At 43.1% G+C, this 16,546-nt stretch overlaps 1 long non-coding RNA gene and 11 other non-coding genes across 12 annotated transcripts in view; 6 read left to right on the top strand and 6 right to left on the bottom strand.

Moving 5' to 3' along the window:
* The window catches only part of LOC143726135 (uncharacterized), a 390,493-nt gene that overhangs the window by 38,520 nt on the left and 335,427 nt on the right, over positions 1-16,546 (top strand). The window lies entirely within an intron of this gene.
* trnae-cuc (transfer RNA glutamic acid (anticodon CUC)) lies at positions 290-361 on the top strand. Its single transcript has one exon. It is a non-coding gene; the product is annotated as a tRNA-Glu (tRNA).
* trnay-gua (transfer RNA tyrosine (anticodon GUA)) lies at positions 477-563 on the bottom strand. The gene is given in 2 exon segments: positions 477-512; positions 527-563. It is a non-coding gene; the product is annotated as a tRNA-Tyr (tRNA).
* trnar-acg (transfer RNA arginine (anticodon ACG)) lies at positions 1,734-1,806 on the bottom strand. Its single transcript has one exon. It is a non-coding gene; the product is annotated as a tRNA-Arg (tRNA).
* trnae-cuc (transfer RNA glutamic acid (anticodon CUC)) lies at positions 4,976-5,047 on the top strand. Its single transcript has one exon. It is a non-coding gene; the product is annotated as a tRNA-Glu (tRNA).
* trnay-gua (transfer RNA tyrosine (anticodon GUA)) lies at positions 5,307-5,393 on the bottom strand. The gene is given in 2 exon segments: positions 5,307-5,342; positions 5,357-5,393. It is a non-coding gene; the product is annotated as a tRNA-Tyr (tRNA).
* trnae-cuc (transfer RNA glutamic acid (anticodon CUC)) lies at positions 5,510-5,581 on the top strand. Its single transcript has one exon. It is a non-coding gene; the product is annotated as a tRNA-Glu (tRNA).
* trnay-gua (transfer RNA tyrosine (anticodon GUA)) lies at positions 5,841-5,927 on the bottom strand. Its single transcript is given in 2 exon segments — positions 5,841-5,876; positions 5,891-5,927. It is a non-coding gene; the product is annotated as a tRNA-Tyr (tRNA).
* trnae-cuc (transfer RNA glutamic acid (anticodon CUC)) lies at positions 6,044-6,115 on the top strand. Its single transcript has one exon. It is a non-coding gene; the product is annotated as a tRNA-Glu (tRNA).
* Positions 6,375-6,461, bottom strand: trnay-gua (transfer RNA tyrosine (anticodon GUA)). The gene is given in 2 exon segments: positions 6,375-6,410; positions 6,425-6,461. It is a non-coding gene; the product is annotated as a tRNA-Tyr (tRNA).
* On the top strand, positions 6,578-6,649 carry trnae-cuc (transfer RNA glutamic acid (anticodon CUC)). The gene has a single exon. It is a non-coding gene; the product is annotated as a tRNA-Glu (tRNA).
* On the bottom strand, positions 7,326-7,398 carry trnar-acg (transfer RNA arginine (anticodon ACG)). Its single transcript has one exon. It is a non-coding gene; the product is annotated as a tRNA-Arg (tRNA).

Below are 16,546 nucleotides of genomic sequence, written 5' to 3' on the forward strand. Positions count from 1 at the left end.
GTGACAGTTTCTCAGCGGAAGAACCGGGATCCAGGGTAAGAGACGTCTGCAAAAAACTGCGTTAGAATCCTTCGAGATGGAGGCCTCACATGTTGGGGATCTCGGTTGCTTTGTTTTCATGGGAAGTTGTGGTGTTGTTAGGATATTCCTACAGAGTCTGTGACAGTTTGTCAGTTTGCCAGGGTCAGTGACGTCTCCTCTCCTGGAGGAAAATACAAGTATTAGTGGTCTTGCTGCAAAATCTAGTAGAGGCCACAGCCAGGCTTGAGGGCAAGTCATCAGCATACCTTCCCTGGTGGTCTAGTGGTTAGGATTCGGCGCTCTCACCGCCGCGGCCCGGGTTCGATTCCCGGTCAGGGAATGAGATATTGCCCACCACCGGCGGTCGTGATTGTAAAATGGCGAATTACGAACTCAAGCGCTGATGCCCTCGTCGAGAAGCAGGGCCAAGGAAATGTTTATGTGTGAAAAAGAACTCCTTCGAGCCGGAGTTGAACCAGCGACCTAAGGATTGCCAACTTGCCACCTACAGTCCTCCGCTCTTCCAGCTGAGCTATCGAAGGCACACTGATTCGGGACAGACATAAATGCTGGTTGTTTCGATTAAGTGATGCAAAGACAACCCGATATTCCCATACTGGGAGTCGAACCCCGGCCGCTTGGGTGAAAACCAGGAATCCTGACCGCTAGACCATATGGGATCTTCCTTCTGCCTGGAGCAGTCCCTTTTACTTTTAGTGTGTGACCGTCCCCTTTAAGAACATGGGAATGATCCAAAGGGATTGTTTACTGAATTCAATTTCATCAGGCTCAACAGAGGGAGCTCTCATTTGCCTCACGAGGGGGTTCAGTTTCCTCCCATTCTTGCGATGGTATAATAGACACTACAAACTGGTCGTAAAGCAAGGTCCTTGTGACAGTACTCATGCAATGCATTTTAAAAGACGCATAGTATTGTATGGTAACCGTTATCCTACTGACAAAGCAGCCTATTGTTGGACTGTCAATTTTTAATATTTCTCAACCAATCCAATAATAATAGTAACAAAAACTATGGGATAATAAAACGGCTAAGGGCTGACAGCATTGTAAAAGAGGCAGAGCGAGCCAGCCAGGAGTCGAACCTAGAATCTTCTGATCCGTAGTCATACGGATCAGAACCTCAACATATCAGGTTGCTGAATCTCCGCCACTGGCTAAAACTACTACAGACATAAATGCTGGTTGTTTCGATTAAGTGATGCAAAGACAACCCGATATTCCCATACTGGGAGTCGAACCCCGGCCGCTTGGGTGAAAACCAGGAATCCTGACCGCTAGACCATATGGGATCTTCCTTCTGCCTGGAGCAGTCCCTTTTACTTTTAGTGTGTGACCGTCCCCTTTAAGAACATGGGAATGATCCAAAGGGATTGTTTACTGAATTCAATTTCATCAGGCTCAACAGAGGGAGCTCTCATTTGCCTCACGAGGGGGTTCAGTTTCCTCCCATTCTTGCGATGGTATAATAGACACTACAAACTGGTCGTAAAGCAAGGTCCTTGTGACAGTACTCATGCAATGCATTTTAAAAGACGCATAGTATTGTATGGTAACCGTTATCCTACTGACAAAGCAGCCTATTGTTGGACTGTCAATTTTTAATATTTCTCAACCAATCCAATAATAATAGTAACAAAAACTATGGGATAATAAAACGGCTAAGGGCTGACAGCATTGTAAAAGAGGCAGAGCGAGCCAGCCAGGAGTCGAACCTAGAATCTTCTGATCCGTAGTCAGACACGTTATCCATTGCGCCACTGGCCCACTGATCAGGTGTCCGTGAGCTTACACGGCAACTGTTGGTGTTCGACTGGGCAGAGGCCTGTGATGACATCTACTTTTTCTCATGCTATTAACAGACCTGGAGCCAACATCAGGAAGGGGTCAGATGAGGGGCCTGCTACAAAAACCTTCAAGATGGAGGCCTCACATGTTGGGGATCTCAATTCTCAATTCAAATCTTAAACGTCAATTTAAAAATTTTAATGTACAGGCTTTTTTGCATGATGTATATAATAGTGATTTACAGTTGGTTTCAATTATACCTGATGTGGTTGATGCTTGGGATTATTTCAAATCTATCTTTCTAGAAATTTGTGATAAACATGCTCCTTTACATAGATTTCGGGTGAGAGGTAGAAATAATCCTTGGTTCAATGAATCCGTCTCTAATCTTATTAAGCAAAGAAACGTGGCTTGGTCTAAAGCAAAGAAAACAAATGGTGAGGAGGACTGGTCTCAATATAGATTATTACGAAATAAGTGTACAAAATTAATATAAAGTTCGAAGAGTCAGTATTATTTAAACCTGATTAATGATAACATGAATTGTCCTTCTAAATTTTGGAAATTAACGAAGTCTTTTATAGGATCAAATACATCCACTAATCTTCCAAAAGTTTTAAAATTGAATCAAAGATTGATTACAGACAAGGCTGATATTGTTAATACGTTTAATAGTCATTTTATTTCAGCTGGTTTGATAACAGACAATTCGTTGGTCCTTGATGAACAGAGAACTGATGAGTTGACTAATAGTGAATCAGATTTATTTTCTTTTGCCCCTGTATTGCCGTCCCAAGTTCATAAACTACTCCGAAATTTAGACTGTAAGAAATCAGGTGGGTCTGACCAAATTGAACCATTTTTAAAAAAATTGTCAGCAGATATTATTGCCGAACCTATTGTATTGATTTTTAATTTGAGTCTATCCACTAATGTAATTCCGCCATCTTGGAAATCGGCTATGGTTATGCCTTTATTAAAAGGAGGCGATCCTTCCGATTTGAATAATTATCGTCCGATTTCTAAATTACCGGTTTTAGCAAACGTTTTTGAATCTATTATAAATGATCAAATGAAAGAATATCTACTTAGTCATAATATTTTGAACGCATTTCAGTCAGGATTTAGAGCGGGCCATAGTACAATAACAGCTAATACATTAGTCACTAATGATTTAATTACTGCTCTCGATAATAGACAACATTGTGCTGCCTTATTTTTTGATTTGACAAAAGCGTTTGACTTAGTGGATCATGTTTTACTGTTACGGAGGCTTAAAAGTGTTTGCCTCGATAATTCGGCTGTGAGTTGGTTTAAAAATTATTTATCGGATAGAACTCAATGTGTTGCTGTAGATAATTACACGTCATCCATGGTAATAGTCAGGAAGGGGTGTCCCGCAAGGTTCTTTATTGGCACCACTTCTTTTTTCTAGTTTTATTAATGAATTGGGGCAGGGAATACAATCGGCAAAGCTACATTTTTATGCTGACGATACAATTATTTACTCCACTGCATCCTCTGTGTCTCAGGCTATTGAAATTCTTAAGGATTCTTTTTATACTTTTCAGCTTACTTTGTTGAAACTAAAATTAGTTTTAAATGTAAATAAAACGAAGTATATTCTTTTTACACGTAGCCGTTCTATTTCTACTGTTATGCCTATTCTGACTATTGAGGGTTTACATATAGAAAGAGTACCAACTTATAAATATTTAGGAATATGGCTCCATGAGAAGTTAGCCTTTGATGTTCATATTAATTACTTGGTGAAAAGGCTTAAACCAAGACTGGGTTTTCTTTTTCGGGAAATTTATTTTTTTTCCTTTATAGCTAGAAAGAGAATAATACAGAGTACTATTTTACCTATTTTAGACTATGGTGATGTTGTTTACATGCATGCGTCTACATATTTATTGAAAAGGCTGGATGGCGTTCATCATGCTGCACTGCGTTTTATAACAAATTCTTGTTCACGTACTCATCATTGTTTGCTGCACAACTATTTGGGTTGGTCTTCTTTATATCAAAGAAGGAAATCCCATATGTTAGAATTTATTGTAAAGACATTGATGGGTAGACTTCCAAATTACATTACTAGTCTTCTATGTTTATGTAGAAAGAACTATAGCACTAGATCATCTAATGGGATTAAATTAGTAGTACCTAGGGTACATTCAGAGCATGGTAAATCATCTTTCTCCTACTATGCTCCATGGCTGTGGAATGAATTTCAAGCTACTGTCCCTCCTGAAACAATTCCTCCTTTGAATGTATTTAAAAGTTTACTGCAGTATACAATGATTGAATCATGCTGTTGTTTTACTTGATTCATGATGAATGTTGTTCTCTGACTTTATGGAATGTTTTATATGTGTTGTGAATTTGTGTGTGATTTGTAGTGTGGCCATCTTGGCCAGGACTCCCTGGAGGAAGAGATTTCTTTTAATCTCAATGGGACCTTCCTGGAAAAATAAAGGAAATAAAAAAAAAATGTTAAGTTGTGGTGTTGTTAGGATATTACTACAGAGCCTGTGACAGTTTCTCAGTGGAAGAACTGGGATCCAGGGCCACAGACGTCTGCAAAAAACTGCTTTAAAAACCTTTGAGATGCAGGCCTCACATGTTGGGGATCTTATTGTTTTTGTTTTCATGGCAAGTTGTGGTGTTGTTAGGATATTCCTCCAGAGCCTGTGACAGTTTCTCAGCGGAAAAACTGGGAACTGGGATCCAGGGCCATAGATGTCTCCAAAAAACTGCTAGAAAAAACCTTAGAGATGGAGGTCTCACATGTTGGGGATCTCAAATTATTTGTTTTTATGGCAAGTTGTGGTGTTATTAGGATATTCCTACAGAGTCTGTGACAGTTTCTCAGCGGAAGAACCGGGATCCAGGGTAAGAGACGTCTGCAAAAACTGCGTTAAAATCCTTCGAGATGGAGGCCTCAAATGTTGGGGATCTCGGTTGCTTTGTTTTCATGGCAAGTTGTGGTGTTGTTAGGATATTCCTACAGAGTCTGTGACAGTTTGTCAGTTTGCCAGGGTCAGTGACGTCTCCTCTCCTGGAGGAAAATACAAGTATTAGTGGTCTTGCTGCAAAATCTGGTAGAGGCCACAGCCAGGCTTGAGGGCAAGTCATCAGCAGACCTTCCCTGGTGGTCTAGTGGTTAGGATTCGGCGCTCTCACCGCCGCGGCCTGGGTTCGATTCCCGGTCGGGGAATGAGCTTTTGCCCACCACCGGCGGTCGAGATTGTAAAATGGCGAACTACGAACTCAAGCGCTGACGCCCTCGTCGAGAAGCAGGGCCAAGGAAATGTTTATGTGTGAAAAAGAACTCCTTCGAGCCGGAGTTGAACCAGCGACCTAAGCTTTTGCCCACCACCGGCGGTCGTGATTGTAAAATGGCGAACTACGAACTCAAGCGCTGACGCCCTCGTCGAGAAGCAGGGCCAAGGAAATGTTTATGTGTGAAAAAGAACTCCTTCGAGCCAGAGTTGAACCAGCGACCTAAGGATTGCCAACTTGCCACCTACAGTCCTCCGCTCTTCCAGCTGAGCTATCGAAGGCACACTGATTGGGGACAGAACCTCAACATATCAGGTTGCTGAATCTCCGCCACTGGCTAAAACTGCTACGGACATAAATGCTGGTTGAGGCTTGAGGGCAAGTCTTCAGCAGACCTTCCCTGGTGGTCTAGTGGTTAGGATTCGGCGCTCTCACCGCCGCGGCCTGGGTTCGATTCCCGGTCAGGGAATGAGCTTTTGCCCACCACCGGCGGTCGTGATTGTAAAATGGCGAACTACGAACTCAAGCGCTGACGCCCTCGTAGAGAAGCAGGGCCAAGGAAATGTTTATGTGTGAAAAAGAACTCCTTCGAGCCGGAGTTGAACCAGCGACCTAAGCTTTTGCCCACCACCGGCGGTCGTGATTGTAAAATGGCGAACTACGAACTCAAGCGCTGACGCCCTCGTCGAGAAGCAGGGCCAAGGAAATGTTTATGTGTGAAAAAGAACTCCTTCGAGCCAGAGTTGAACCAGCGACCTAAGGATTGCCAACTTGCCACCTACAGTCCTCCGCTCTTCCAGCTGAGCTATCGAAGGCACACTGATTGGGGACAGAACCTCAACATATCAGGTTGCTGAATCTCCGCCACTGGCTAAAACTGCTACGGACATAAATGCTGGTTGAGGCTTGAGGGCAAGTCTTCAGCAGACCTTCCCTGGTGGTCTAGTGGTTAGGATTCGGCGCTCTCACCGCCGCGGCCTGGGTTCGATTCCCGGTCAGGGAATGAGCTTTTGCCCACCACCGGCGGTCGTGATTGTAAAATGGCGAACTACGAACTCAAGCGCTGACGCCCTCGTAGAGAAGCAGGGCCAAGGAAATGTTTATGTGTGAAAAAGAACTCCTTCGAGCCGGAGTTGAACCAGCGACCTAAGCTTTTGCCCACCACCGGCGGTCGTGATTGTAAAATGGCGAACTACGAACTCAAGCGCTGACGCCCTCGTCGAGAAGCAGGGCCAAGGAAATGTTTATGTGTGAAAAAGAACTCCTTCGAGCCAGAGTTGAACCAGCGACCTAAGGATTGCCAACTTGCCACCTACAGTCCTCCGCTCTTCCAGCTGAGCTATCGAAGGCACACTGATTGGGGACAGAACCTCAACATATCAGGTTGCTGAATCTCCGCCACTGGCTAAAACTGCTACGGACATAAATGCTGGTTGAGGCTTGAGGGCAAGTCTTCAGCAGACCTTCCCTGGTGGTCTAGTGGTCAGGATTCGGCGCTCTCACCGCCGCGGCCTGGGTTCGATTCCCGGTCAGGGAATGAGCTTTTGCCCACCACCGGCGGTCGTGATTGTAAAATGGCGAACTACGAACTCAAGCGCTCTTCCAGCTGAGCTATCGAAGGCACACTGATTGGGGACAGAACCTCAACATATCAGGTTGCTGAATCTCCGCCACTGGCTAAAACTGCTACAGACATAAATGCTGGTTGTTTCGATTAAGTGATGCAAAGACAACCCGATATTCCCATACTGGGAGTCGAACCCGTGCCGCCTGGGTGAAAACCAGGAATCCTGACCGCTAGACCATATGGGATCTTCCTTCTGCCTGGAGCAGACCATTTTACTTTCAGTGTGTGACCGTCCCCTTTAAGAACATGGGAATGATCCGAAGGGATTGTTTACTGAATTCAATTTCATCAGGCTCAACAGAGGGAGCTCTCATTTGCCTCACGAGGGGTTCAGTTTCCTCCCATTCTTGCGATGGTATAATAGACACTACAAACTGGTCGTAAAGCAAGGACCTTGTGACAGTACTCATGCAATGCATTTTAAAAGATGCATAGTATTGTATGGTAACCGTTATCCTACTGACAAAGCAGCCTATTGTTGGACTGTCAATTTTTAATATTTCTCAACCAATCCAATAATAATAATAACAAAAACTATGGGATAATAAAACGGCTAAGGGTTGACAGCATAGTATAAGAGGCAGAGCGAGCCAGCCAGGAGTCGAACCTAGAATCTTCTGATCCGTAGTCAGACGCGTTATCCATTGCGCCACTGGCCCACTGATCAGGTGTCCGTGAGCTTACACGCCAGGTGTTGGTGTTCGACTGGGCAGAGGCCTGTGGTGACCTCTACTTTTTCTCATGCTATTAACAGACCTGGAGCCAACATCAGGAAGGGGTCAGATGATGGGCCTGCTACAAAAACCTTCAAGATGGAGGCCTCACATGTTGGGGATCTCAATTCTCAATTCAAATCTTAAACGTCAATTTAAAATTTTTAATGTACAGGCTTTTTTGCATGATGTATATAATAGTGATTTACAGTTGGTTTCAATTATACCTGATGTGGTTGATGCTTGGGATTATTTCAAATCTATCTTTCTAGAAATTTGTGATAAACATGCTCCTTTACATAGATTTCGGGTGAGAGGTAGAAATAATCCTTGGTTCAATGAATCCGTCTCTAATCTTATTAAGCAAAGAAACGTGGCTTGGTCTAAAGCAAAGAAAACAAATGGTGAGGAGGACTGGTCTCAATATAGATTATTACGAAATAAGTGTACAAAATTAATATAAAGTTCGAAGAGTCAGTATTATTTAAACCTGATTAATGATAACATGAATTGTCCTTCTAAATTTTGGAAATTAACGAAATCTTTTATAGGATCAAATACATCCACTAATCTTCCAAAAGTTTTAAAATTGAATCAAAGATTGATTACAGACAAGGCTGATATTGTTAATACGTTTAATAGTCATTTTATTTCAGCTGGTTTGATAACAGACAATTCGTTGGTCCTTGATGAACAGAGAACTGATGAGTTGACTAATAGTGAATCAGATTTATTTTCTTTTGCCCCTGTATTGCCGTCCCAAGTTCATAAACTACTCCGAAATTTAGACTGTAAGAAATCAGGTGGGTCTGACCAAATTTACCCATTTTTTAAAAAATTGTCAGCAGATATTATTGCGAACCTATTGCATCGATTTTTAATTTGAGTCTATCCACTAATGTAATTCCGCCATCTTGGAAATCGGCTATGGTTATGCCTTTATTAAAAGGAGGCGATCCTTCCGATTTGAATAATTATCGTCCGATTTCTAAATTACCGGTTTTAGCAAAAGTTTTTGAATCTATTATAAATGATCAAATGAAAGAATATCTACTTAGTCATAATATTTTGAACGCATTTCAGTCAGGATTTAGAGCGGGCCATAGTACAATAACAGCTAATACATTAGTCACTAATGATTTAATTACTGCTCTCGATAATAGACAACATTGTGTGGCCTTATTTTTTGATTTGACAAAAGCGTTTGACTTAGTGGATCATGTTTTACTGTTACGGAGGCTTAAAAGTGTTGGCCTCGATAATTCGGCTGTGAGTTGGTTTAAAAATTATTTATCGGATAGAACTCAATGTGTTGCTGTAGATAATTACACCTCATCCATGGTAATAGTCAGGAAGGGTGTCCCGCAAGGTTCTTTATTGGCACCACTTCTTTTTTCTATTTTTATTAATGAATTGGGGCAGGGAATACAATCGGCAAAGCTACATTTTTATGCTGACGATACAATTATTTACTCCACTGCATCCTCTGTGTCTCAGGCTATTGAAATTCTTAAGGATTCTTTTTATACTTTTCAGCTTACTTTGTTGAAACTAAAATTAGTTTTAAATGTAAATAAAACGAAGTATATTCTTTTTACACGTAGCCGTTCTATGTCTACTGTTATGCCTATTCTGACTATTGAGGGTTTACATATAGAAAGAGTACCAACTTATAAATATTTAGGAATATGGCTCGATGAGAAGTTAGCCTTTGATGTTCACATTAATTACTTGGTGAAAAGGCTTAAACCAAGACTGGGTTTTCTTTTTCGGGAATTTTTTTTTTTTTCCTTTATAGCTAGAAAGAGAATAATACAGAGTACTATTTTACCTATTTTAGACTATGGTGATGTTGTTTACATGCATGCGTCTACATATTTATTGAAAAGGCTGGATGGCGTTCATCATGCTGCACTGCGTTTTATAACAAATTCTTGTTCACGTACTCATCATTGTTTGCTGCACAACTATTTGGGTTGGTCCTCTTTATATCAAAGAAGGAAATCCCATATGTTAGAATTTATTGTAAAGACATTGATGGGTAGACTTCCACATTACATTACTAGTCTTCTATGTTTATGTAGAAAGAACTATAGCACTAGATCATCTAATGGGATTAAATTAGTAGTACCTAGGGTACATTCAGAGCATGGTAAATCATCTTTCTCCTACTATGCTCCATGGCTGTGGAATGAATTTCAAGCTACTGTCCCTCCTGAAACAATTCCTCCTTTGAATGTATTTAAAAGTTTACTGCAGTATACAATGATTGAATCATGCTGTTGTTTTACTTGATTTATGATGAATGTTGTGCTCTGACTTTATGGAATGTTTTATATGTGTTGTGTGTTTGTGTGTGATTTGTAGTGTGGCCATCTTGGCCAGGACTCCCTGGAGGAAGAGATTTCTTTTAATCTCAATGGGACCTTCCTGGAAAAATAAAGGAAATAAAAAAAAAAAAAATGTTAAGTTGTGGTGTTGTTAGGATATTACTACAGAGCCTGTGACAGTTTCTCAGTGGAAGAACTGGGATCCAGGGCCACAGACGTCTGCAAAAAACTGCTTTAAAAACCTTTGAGATGCAGGCCTCACATGTTGGGGATCTTATTGTTTTTGTTTTCATGGCAAGTTGTTGGAGTTGTTAGGATATTCCTACAGAGTCTGTGACAGTTTGTCAGTTTGCCAGGGTCAGTGACGTCTCCTCTCCTGGAGGAAAATACAAGTATTAGTGGTCTTGTTGTAAAATCTGGTAGAGGCCACAACCAGGCTTGGGGGCAAATAGTCAGCAGACCTTCCGCTGACGCCCTCGTCGAGAAGCAGGGCCAAGGAAATGGTTATGTGTGAAAAAGAACTCCTTCGAGCCGGAGTTGAACCAGCGACCTAACCTGTTGACCACCACCGGCGGTCGTGATTGTAAAATGGCGAACTACGAACTCAAGTGCTGACGCCCTCGTCGAGAAGCAGGGCCAAAAAAATGTTTATGTTCGAAAAAGAACTCCTTCGAGCCGGAGTTGAACCAGCGACCTAAGGAGGCCTCACATGTTGGGGATCTTATTGTTTTTGTTTTCATGGCAAGTTGTGGTGTTGTTAGGATATTCCTACAGAGCCTGTGACAGTTTCTCAGCGGAAGAACTGGGAACTGGGATAAAGGGCCAGAGACGTCTGCAAAAAACTGCTAAAAAAAACCTTAGAGATGGAGGCCTCACATGTTGGGGATCTCAAAATTTTTGTTTTTATGGCAAGTTTGTGGTGTTGTTAGGATATTCCTACAGAGTCTGTGACAGTTTCTCAGCGGAAGAACCGGGATCCAGGGTAAGAGACGTCTGCAAAAAACTGCTATAAAAACCTTCGAGATGGAGGCCTCACATGTTGGGGATCTCGGTTGCTTTGTTTTCATGTCAAGTTGTGGTGTTGTTAGGATATTCCTACAGAGTCTGTGACAGTTTGTCAGTTTTTTCAGGGTCAGTGACGTCTTCTCTCCTGGAGGAAAATACAAGTATTAGTGGTCTTGCTGCAAAATCTGGTAGAGGCCACAGCCAGGCTTGAGGGCAAGTCGTCAGCAGACCTTCCCTGGTGGTCTAGTGGTTAGGATTCGGCGCTTTCACCGTCACGGCCCGGGTTGGATTCCCGGTCAGGGAATGAGCTTTTGCCCACCACCGGCGGTCGTGATTGTAAAATGGCGAACTATGAACTCAAGCGCTGACGCCCTCGTCGAGAAGCAGGGCCAAGGAAGGGTTATGTGTGAAAAGAACTCCTTCAAGATGGAGTTGAACCAGCGACCTAAGGATTGCCAACTTGCCACCTACAGTCCTCCGCTCTTCCAGCTCCGCCAAAGCTGGGGAACAATAGTCTGTATAAGAAGGGGAAGAAGGGGGAGAAAAGGAAAGAAAAAAAAGTGAGAAAATCAGGAAGTCATAGGTTCGAATCCACACGTCACATAAAAAAAAAATATTTTATCGATTGTTTCGTTTCTAAGTTTGATTTAGAAAGTAGTGTGTGTATTTGATTTTTATCGATTGTTTTATTTCTAAGTTTAATTTTTCTTTTGGAGTAAACCATTTGAATTCATTATAAAATTTAATCCGTAATACTAAGATAGTCATTTTTGTCCAAACGCATTTATTAAGTTAATCGTTTTCTATGGCAGTAGGGGAAAAATATCCCCCTTATTGCTGCATTCACACTATATTAATATACTATTTCATTCAGAGTGAAAAGGAACAGCTACTTGACACATATAGCTGTTTGTAATAAAACAAATAAATACAACACACCAGTCTTCATAGAGAAATAGATTTATTAACTATATACATATTAGAAAAATGTGGAAAAGTACTGAATTCACCATATGGAACAACATAAGAATACAAACATAAAAATAAGTTAAAATAGGTAAAAAAAATAAGTAAAAATAACTTAAATTAAAAACTTAAATAAATATAATAGTTTAATGTTGTTTAATATTTATTATATATTTCCATATGTGTTATAGTGAATATGTGTTATAGCACACAAGGGTTATTTTCTCATATTCTGTAACCACTGCTCCTTAGTGATTGTTTCTTTATTTGGGCAAAATATTTTGCCTTTGTACTGGCTATGGCCAGTTTCTTGTGTACGAAATTGGCCACACTTTCTGCACATATTTGCCTTAACAGTACGATTGTACGACCGTTTGGTTGGGGTGGCTGTGTCAATTGCAGGTGGATCAGAGGAAATTGCTCCAGGGTTAATGGTGGAAAATGGGGCTGGACAGGGCAATAGTACCATCTGAGACCCAACAGGGGCAGTGGGTGTGTCAGAAACCAATGGGTGCGGTGCTGTCGGCCTGGGATAAATTGTCCTTAGCTGGCTGAATGTGGCTGAACGCTGAGGGTGTAAGGCTGATGGCTCAAATGAAGATGCTGTGGCAGATGTACAGGCAGCTGAGGGCTGGATCTTTCTAAACTTTGTCTTTGCCTGTCCAGCTGTGTCTGGTGGCATCTGGTAGTTATGCAACTGGTGGCTATATTGTGGAGGCACAAAAGGCTGTACTCGTGCTGGAGGCAGAGCATCTAATACCACTGGACGTGCCTCAGGAAGCTCCAGCCCTTGCAACAGCACTGAGACCTCCTGACCCTTTAAACGTTCATTGTGCCACGTTGTAAGGGTCCTCTGGTTTACCTCAACTAGCTGAAGGGTTGTTTCGCTCATCACCGCTCCATTGCTCAGGATTAGCTGCCGAATTCTTCTGTAATCGCGAAGAATGAGATCCCATCTAGACAGAGATTGTTTCCTCTGTTTTTTGGGGCTTCGGTGGATGCTACACAACCTTATGAAAATCATTTCAACAAGGCGACAACAATTAGGCCACTGTGCTGGAGAGCCGCTAGAACCCAAAACACATCTCTTTGTGCTGTCGACACCAGTTGTGAAGACAGCTTTCTTTTTAGGGGACCTAAAACGTCCTGTAAGTAGCCTGCCTTGATGACGAGCTGCATACATCACCCTGTCTTTGTCAAATTGGTCCATGTTCTGCCACAAACCCACAGTTGTCGCAACTTGTTGGTTGCTAAGTGTGAGGCTTGCCTGTGTGCGCAGCTCCACCAGACACTCTGCCAACTCATCCACCCGGTCCATTCCAGGAATACAGTGGTCGTCAACAGCCTGAAAAAATATAACTGTTGGTTAGATAATTACATGCTGTTAAGTGAGTTTGTGGATGTGTTGCTTAAGGGTGAATTGAGAAACAATTGGTCTAGAAAAGGGAATTTTACCATTGCTGAGGGCACTGGTGCAGCTGATGGAGTCTGGACAATGGGCACTGGTGGAGCCTGAAACCAGGGCAGTGGTGCAGCAGATGGAGTCTGGAAACAGGGCAGTGGTGCAGCTGATGGAGCCTGAAAGCAGGGCAGTGGTGCAGCTGATGGAGTCTGGACACTGGGCACTGGTGGAGCCTGGAAACAGGGCAGTGTCACAGTGGGCAGTGATGCAGCGGAAGGAGTCACAGTGGGCAGTGGTGCAGCGGAAGGAGTCACAGTGGGCAGTGGTGCAGTGGAAGGAGTCACAGTGGGCAGTGGTGCAGCGGAAGGAGTCACAGTGGGCAGTGGTGCAGCGGAAGGATTCTGGACACTGGGCACTGGTGGAGCCTGAACACAGGGCTGCGGTGCAGCGGGTGGGACTGGTGGACCTATAAGGAATGAGTCATCTAATGCCAGAAGATTTGTCACTGTGGCTTCCTCTCCCAACAAATCAATGAAACCCTCATCCTCTTCCCCTTGCTCCTCCACATCTATCTCCTCCAGCAACTGAGAGGTCCTATCGGAGGTAGGGCACATGTCCTCCAGGGGCTGACTATTCTGTCTCAACAAATATTGCACTCCAATGAGCTCCCCTGAGGAAATATTTGGAACAGGAAACATTATTAAAGGAAAATAATCTAAGGTTTATTAAAATGCAGTAAATCTTTTTGTTGTCAGCTTGTGCATGAACAAAAAATATGTAATTCAGGGGGCATCATAAAAAGACAGAGTTACTCTATATTCTAGTAAGAATTTAATTTTCTGCCCTGACACCTAGGACAAAGAATCCAGTGTAAAAAAAATACAGGTAGTATTATTTTTTCTGTGATCTGTCAAAAATTATATTATTTTTGTCCAGAAGCACTTGTAATTTTACCAAAAAAACATTGTGAACTGCATTTATCAAAAATATATTTACCTGTGTATACTGCAGGTGGAGTGAAGCTAGGGACCAATTTCCTTCCATACAACTTATTGTAGTTCTCATTGACAGAGTAAACCAGCTCCCCTGTGTAAGTACGCAGGGTTGAACTTCCACCTGCAACAGCAGCTGCTGCCCGGTCCTGATTCCAGCGTAACAAACCTTCCAGGAGGTAAATCTGGAAGTTCAGGCTGTTTGCGCTGTTCCCTAGAAAAAGAAATAGAAACCCAAACATTGTTTTGAGAAACTGCAAAAGAGAAAATATTATCTGTTCACTGCAAATATCTAAATTAACAGGAATTAGTGGCAAGATGTGGTATATTCTGTCATGACAAACCTGGAATAAATCTGTTTAGGTGGCAGTGAAATGATTCCAGGGATGTGGAGCCTCTGGCACACCGGTACGTTTTTAGAACCATCCCGCCCTTGTTTATGGTTCCAGTTTCCGTGTATAGTGGCACATCTGGAGGGTCCTGGATACAGGTGACGTGCCGTCTCTGGACATGCCAGATGTGCTGCATCCTCACACTGTCAAGGAGAGGAACACCAAGGGCGTCATTCCCCTTGCCACCCATGAGCTCTCTGATGAGCATATCAAGGAGGCGGATAGTGGTTTCCTCTCCTCGTGTTCTCCTCCTGCAGTGTTGGGCCAGCTCATCTTTGCTTATATGACGGTCAAGCTCTGCCGGCGTCATTGCAGGCCAGCCCTGTTGGGTGAGTTGCTCCCTCTTGGCCCTTCTCAGCAGAGTGAGATCCCCTGCGTCCCACTCAAAAATACAGGATGACAACCTAGACATAAAAGTAGGGTACAACTGGTGGGCATCAGTGGTGCACCCTACTGCCAGACGTCGCATAAAATGCCAAATGTCTAGGCGGACGATGACATCGGGCCAGCCGCTGAACCGCCTCTTCAGTTTAGTCTCTCCCACTTCCTTGCAACAGTCACAGTCCACATACAGGATAGTGGGAGGATCAACACCAGCTCGCTGGTACCTCTCCATGAGCCCTGCAGCCATGAGGTCTAACCCAGCCCCTTCATTCGCAGTCAGGACACTCATCAGCACCTGACCTACCTCATTGCCTACTGAGGTAAGCCACTGTGCTGTGCCTTTCGCAGGCCCACTCAACTTTTTGGTGATCTAAAAGAAACAATAAACATAGCAAAAAATAAAACATACATCCAAATCAGTAACATTGAAAAATAAAGCTATTTTGGTCTAACAATTCATTATAGAAAGGAGTACAGTCATTAAAGCAGCTCCTCTAACCTTCTTAGTTGAATCCATTTTTAAAATTGATCCATACGTGGATGTGATGCTGGCCTTGATGTGATCGAGCCTGTTGAGGATGTCCTGACTGTATACAGTGAGGAGCCATTTGTAGCTGGGTACTGGAGCAAGTGGTGGTGGTTCCTGGAAGTGCATTGGATGCAGGCCAGGCTTATCCAAAAAGGCCACACACTCTGATGTGTACCGAGCCACACGTTTTAACCACTCCTCACTGTGGTTCTCCCTCAGCTGTCCGATGATCCTCACTGGGCCATTCCCCATGCCCCTCTCACGCAACAAGCGAAGAACTCGAATGTCACAGGCATACCTTGGAAAAAAGTATTTATTCAAGTATCTTATTATCATGTATCTAATTATTGTACGAATTATTTATCAAAAAGGTAGCATATGAGTGAACATGACTGCAACATATTTACTTGCGTGTGAGGATGATCCTAAATTCAGATCGATGGGCCAGGTCCAACTGATGCAGCACAGCATGACTCCAGGACAGGAAGCTGGTTCTACACCTGGTACAGATCAGGGTCTCTGTAACCAGGTTGTAGTATCTGTCAATATCTAACACCTGTCGTACTCTCCTGTGCAGACCACCACCACACAGCTGATGTCTGGCACAGACAGGGTTAGAACACTGGAGCCGCACCTTCCATAGCCTATATAGCATCCAGAGCAAGAGCCGCTGTGAAAAAAATCTATCAGGTGCTGGAGCTTGGTGGTACAACAGGGCTGTTGGTGGGGGGTGATACCACAACTGCAGGTTTTCACGCAGCTCCAGCTTACCCTTTGCACCAACCCTAAAAAGTGCTTCCGACACCCACTTCTGGTCCTGCTGTGGCATTGTCTGTGGCCACAGTAGTGGGAGATCCGCAGTGTCTTCTGGCTGAGATGAGACCTGCTGATATTATCAAAAACAATGGTTTAAATAAAATCTAAGAGAGCATTAAATGACAAAGGCATGTTTATATTTTGAATGACATCTTACTGGGCTCCTCACAACAGCAAACTCAGAATTAATCGATGGTGTTGCTGTTTCTTTGGTGCGTTGTGATCTCTGAGCTGGAGGAAGGAAGAAGGAAGAGGAGGACTTGATGACAGGCCGATGA

This window comes from Siphateles boraxobius, unplaced genomic scaffold (genome assembly GCF_051911475.1).
Source record: "Siphateles boraxobius isolate OS27281-9 unplaced genomic scaffold, OSU_SipBor_1 77, whole genome shotgun sequence".
NCBI classification, from domain to species: Eukaryota; Metazoa; Chordata; class Actinopteri; order Cypriniformes; family Leuciscidae; genus Siphateles; species Siphateles boraxobius.